The sequence below is a fragment of the Myotis lucifugus genome, unplaced genomic scaffold (assembly GCF_000147115.1).
Source record: "Myotis lucifugus unplaced genomic scaffold, Myoluc2.0 scaffold_65, whole genome shotgun sequence".
Lineage (NCBI taxonomy): Eukaryota > Metazoa > Chordata > Mammalia > Chiroptera > Vespertilionidae > Myotis > Myotis lucifugus.
In genome coordinates this window covers 3,986,137-3,990,629 of record NW_005871113.1, presented here as the reverse complement: position 1 = coordinate 3,990,629, position 4,493 = coordinate 3,986,137, and the positions used below count along the sequence as shown (strand labels likewise).

The following is a 4,493-nucleotide window of genomic DNA, read 5'->3' as shown; positions in this document are numbered from 1 at the left end:
TGTAATCATTACTAGCACCCCTTCTTGCTCTCAAAAGTAGCTCAGTTTGGACAATAAATTATATGAATACTCTTTCCCTAGGAACTCTATGAGCTATTAGTCAGCACCATGAGTCCTGGCAGAGAAAGTCGCCCTGATCACTCCTCCACCTTGCTGTTCACTGCGATATGTCCACCTGGTCTTTTATGACTTAGTGCTCCCACCTGGCCTCTGCAATTCTGGGATTTTTGTCATTTTCACTAATAGTAAGGAGCTCAGTTACAGGGTGGTTTTCCCCAACCATCAACCCTGAACCAAGGACAGCCACTACCAACTCTTGTGGTGCTCTTGCACATCAGACTTATTACCGTCTCTCTTATGACCAGCAAAGGGATCTCTATTGATTTCAGACACGTAAGCAATGCACTCCCCATATCCATCCTAGAACCACTGGTGGAACCAATGGCCTGAGCTCAGTTTCCCTAGGAAACAGAAATCTGAAGCAAAAGTTAAATCTGATTGAGAAGGCCGCAAGAGTGAAAGGGGAAACGAAGTAGGCTAGGATGAGAAGCAATGCAAGTGGTGTGTTGTCATGCAGGCAACTGCTTCAGGACCAGCTGCAAAGAGCCATGGCAGGTTACTCAGTAGGTGCATCTCAGTAGCTCTGCAGGACATATCCGGGGAGGTTGTCCATAGGAAGGAGGAATGAAAGAGAATGCATCTGCCCAGCTCCCTCCCATCTCTTGTTTCTCATTGGTCAAAATGCTCCCCACAGGGAATTTCCTAGGGTGCATCATCTAGTCTCTTTGATGGCTGCCTAGAAGCCACATCCTGCAGTATGGCATTTCCTCTGAGTCCAGAAGTAGTGGAGGAGTCAGAGACTCCAGACATGTGGCTGGCCAGCCTGGCTGTGCAGCAGCGGCCAAGAAGGATTTGGCTGGGCAAGCGACTAGTCATTTCCCAGCGGCTGAACGGCACAGATTTAATTGGCTGTGGAGGCAGCTATGGAGCCAGCAGAAAGGCAAGGTCTAGCCGATGTGAGGAGGGACATAAGCTGTGTCTGATATACTCATTAATAGGCTATTAACACCAACAAGTGATGGAGCTAGAAAAATGATCACCAGGTTAGCATCTTGTCTTATTTACCTTAGAGACTCCAGCACCAGGCACTTGAAAAATGAGATGCTGTTTAAACCGTTTTTCTTGTTCCAAACCTTCCCACTACACCTCTCTGCTGTGCCAGTCATTATGCTAACGAATGGAGGTGACTATGCTCTTAGAGGTTGAGCATAGTCCCTGTTCAAATCACAAGTTGGCTCTGTCCCACTACATCACTGTTATTATTGACCCAAACTTTCAAAACCCATCATCTGTCAGGCCTGGGTTCATTTGAGACTTATGTAACACAAAGTACACAAGGAAAGGAAGAGCAGAGTTGGCTGGTCCATGCAACTCGCACAGCTCTCAAATGCACAAGGATTCTGAACAAAAGGGCTCTTCTGCCGCCCAGTCCCTCACTGGACAGCACAGTTCACTTTAGAAGCCTTCTTATCACCTTTTGGGAAAAGTAGTTAAGTCTCACACTTCTCTTCATATGTCATGTGGCCTCCCACTGCATCCCACCGCCCAGGGAAGAAGAGAATGCACAGCTGGAATACTGGACATGAAAACAAAAGCTTTTCGTTGAACTGTCGAGGAGTCCTGATGTGCCTGGGGCAGGAAGATGAACGGATAACCCCTCTCTGGTCCCTAGGATTCTGATTCAGGCAGGGCAGGATCCAGGCCTTGGTTTAACAGGGTGATTGTAGTTGTTTGGACCTGGCCTGAGTGCCCACACTGGGAATCAATACCAGGGAAGGTGACACTTGCCAGACATTCTTCGATGTTCACCAACGGGTCTGATCACTTGAGCTTTGAGAGCTCAGTTTTCTCCTGAGGGAGTGTGAGGCCAAATCCTCATCCTCTGCACACAAGTCTTCATCCTGAAATTCTAGTCTCCTGGACTTGAAACTCCAGGGAAGTGAGAGAAAGGGACAGATCTGAGAGATGGGTGAGAAAAAAGGGAGGAAGGATGCTTGAGATGAGAAAACAGATTGCTCGCTGAGGCAGGTTTTCTTTTAATCAGGAAATGAAAACGGAGCCAATTATATGGTGAGAGGGTCATTCCCCCCCAATTTCCTGATATTTTTCAGGTGATTCTCCCACTTGAATTATTCAGATAATTTCCAGAATGAGCCAAACCGTTTCCTTTGTGTTATTGGGACCTAAGTTATTATTCTCATTATTGAATGCATCAAGTCCTAGGCATGGGCTCTTGTCTGCAGCCATGCAGGGCTGGTCCAGAGTCCTGGGCTCCTCACCCATGTCCGGACTCTCAGCTATACCCAGTGACCTCTGCTGGCACTGGCCCCCTCGCCATGCCTCCCAGGGAAGAGAAGTTCCAGAAACTGATCTGTCATCAGTGGCTCTTTGACAAGTGCATTCTTAATTCTAGGTTAACTTAGCATCGCTATCACCACTGCTTTACCCTCTCAAAGCTGGCATGCTGGCTTGGAGTTGAAAGAGAAAGGAAACTAGAGACAGGTTCCTAAGTGCCCACAAGAGAGAGTCAGAGAGAATCACAGAACCTCAGAGCCAGAACAGACCTTGGAGAGTGAGGGGCTTGGCTTGCTCTCCTCTTCTCAGAAAGAGGAGCTAAAACCCAGAACAGGCAAGTGGTTTGTCCTGGGTCACACAGCTTAGCCCAGTGATAAATGTGGACTTAGAGCCAGCCCTCAGGTCAGCAGTCTGGTGCTCTTCCCATCTCTCCTTGCTCTTCTCTTTCTTTAAAGAAAAAAAAAAAAAAGAGGCCTTTAAGGAAAAGTTGTTCCAGTGGGGAGTGGGGAGGGATTTCCCCCTTCACCCTGACCTTGAAGCATCTCTCCAGCCCCTCCTCTAACTCTATAGTTCTGACCAAACGACCAGGGGGCGGCTGACCACCTGGGTTTTAGGTGTCAGCTTAGGTTTAAAGGACTTGATTAATCACGGCTAACGTCAGACAGTACATGACTGTGCCCCCTTGTTAGTTTGGGGTAATTTGTCATGTGGGATTAAAAAAGAGATTGCTTTGTACCTTTCTGTACAGCCCCTGCCTGAACCCCCTGACAGAGGCAGGTGGCTGTGTCCAGCCTTCCTCAGGGGATGATGCTCAGAGGAGAAGCCCTCCTCTACTTCTGGGTCACTTCCCAGGTGACTTGTCCTCTGCTTCTCACAGCTGCAAACCCTCGCAGTGCCACGAGCCCTGGGGGAACTCGGTCTTCCGTCTCTTGGACAAACGCTCCAGCCCCAGGACACGACCGCGATCGCAATTTCGCGTGGCCGTGCAGCTCCCCCTGCTCCTCCCCTCCACCCCCACCCCCACCCCCCAGGCCCGGGAACCTCGGAGCCAATGGGAGCGTCGCGAAACTCCGGGTTGTAGAGTTCCGAGCCCGGGACCCGCCCCTCTTTGTTGCGGCGGCCAATGGACGCATTCGGAACATCGGCGGCTGCCCGGGTGACTCGGTTATATGTCACAGAATAACATTCGAGAATGGGACTTGGAATGAGGGGCCGCCCGCCGCAGCCGCAGCAGCCCCAGCCCCAGCCCCAGGCCCAGGCCCAGCAGCAGCAGCAGCAGCAGCAGCAGCAGCAGCAGCCTCCGCCTCCTCCGCCGCCGCCCCCGCCGCCTGGAGTTGCGCCGCAGCAATGAGGCCGAGCGCCCGGAGGTGAGGTCCTGCAGCGGCGGCGCCCTTCCCGCGTCCCGCCTGCAGCCGGTCCCCCAGGGGAACTCGTGGAACGCGGGCGGGTGGACCTATTTCCACGGGAGCCTGGGGGCTCCGGGAGGGCTTCCTGGAAGCAGCGCGGCCGCCTTTGCAAGCCCAAGCGGCTACTGCGCCCTCGCGCCGACCCCGGGCGCTCACGTGCGGGCGCGTTCTTGGTGTGCTCGGCGCTCGACCCCATCGGGCGACCAAGCGCTGCGTGGAGCCGTGCGGGGACCCCCTGCTCCTTGACGCGGCACGAGCCGCCTTTCTCCCCCCGCTACCCGGTCCACTCCGCACCCCCCACGCCTCTTTATTTCCCTCCCGGTGTGTAGGTGTGCGTGACGCTTTGTGCCAAAATTCCAGTCGCCTTTCGAGGTAATTGCGGGGCTGGACGCTCGTAATTCAAATCTGTGGAGGGTCTGTCAGCGAGGGGGTGGAGGGGCGGGAGTGACGCGGGGACAGTCCGAGGCCCCACCGCCGTCGGGCACGGTGTCTCGGGTGTCCACTTACCGCGGTGCGTGCTGTGTCTCCGCTGGTTGCAGGCTCGGCCCGTAAGCGGAGCGCCCGCCGCCGCTCCCCCTTGGCGCGTCCCCGAGGCGGCGCGAAGCATGGAGGAGGCGGCCCCCCGCGGGGCACTGATCCCGCGCGCGCCCGCGCGCACACGCCCCCCGCCGCCGCCGCCGACGTCGCGCGACCCCCCGCCCCGCCCCCGCCCTCCCGGCCCCCGGCCCCACC

General features: G+C 54.8%; 1 long non-coding RNA gene across 1 annotated transcript; it reads left to right on the top strand.

Moving 5' to 3' along the window:
- The first annotated feature begins 3,657 nt into the window (after positions 1 to 3,657).
- Positions 3,658 to 4,363, top strand: LOC106697368. The gene is made up of 3 exons (XR_001348464.2): positions 3,658 to 3,722; positions 4,091 to 4,133; positions 4,301 to 4,363. It is a non-coding gene; the product is annotated as an uncharacterized LOC106697368 (long non-coding RNA).
- Positions 4,364 to 4,493: the final 130 nt, after the last annotated feature.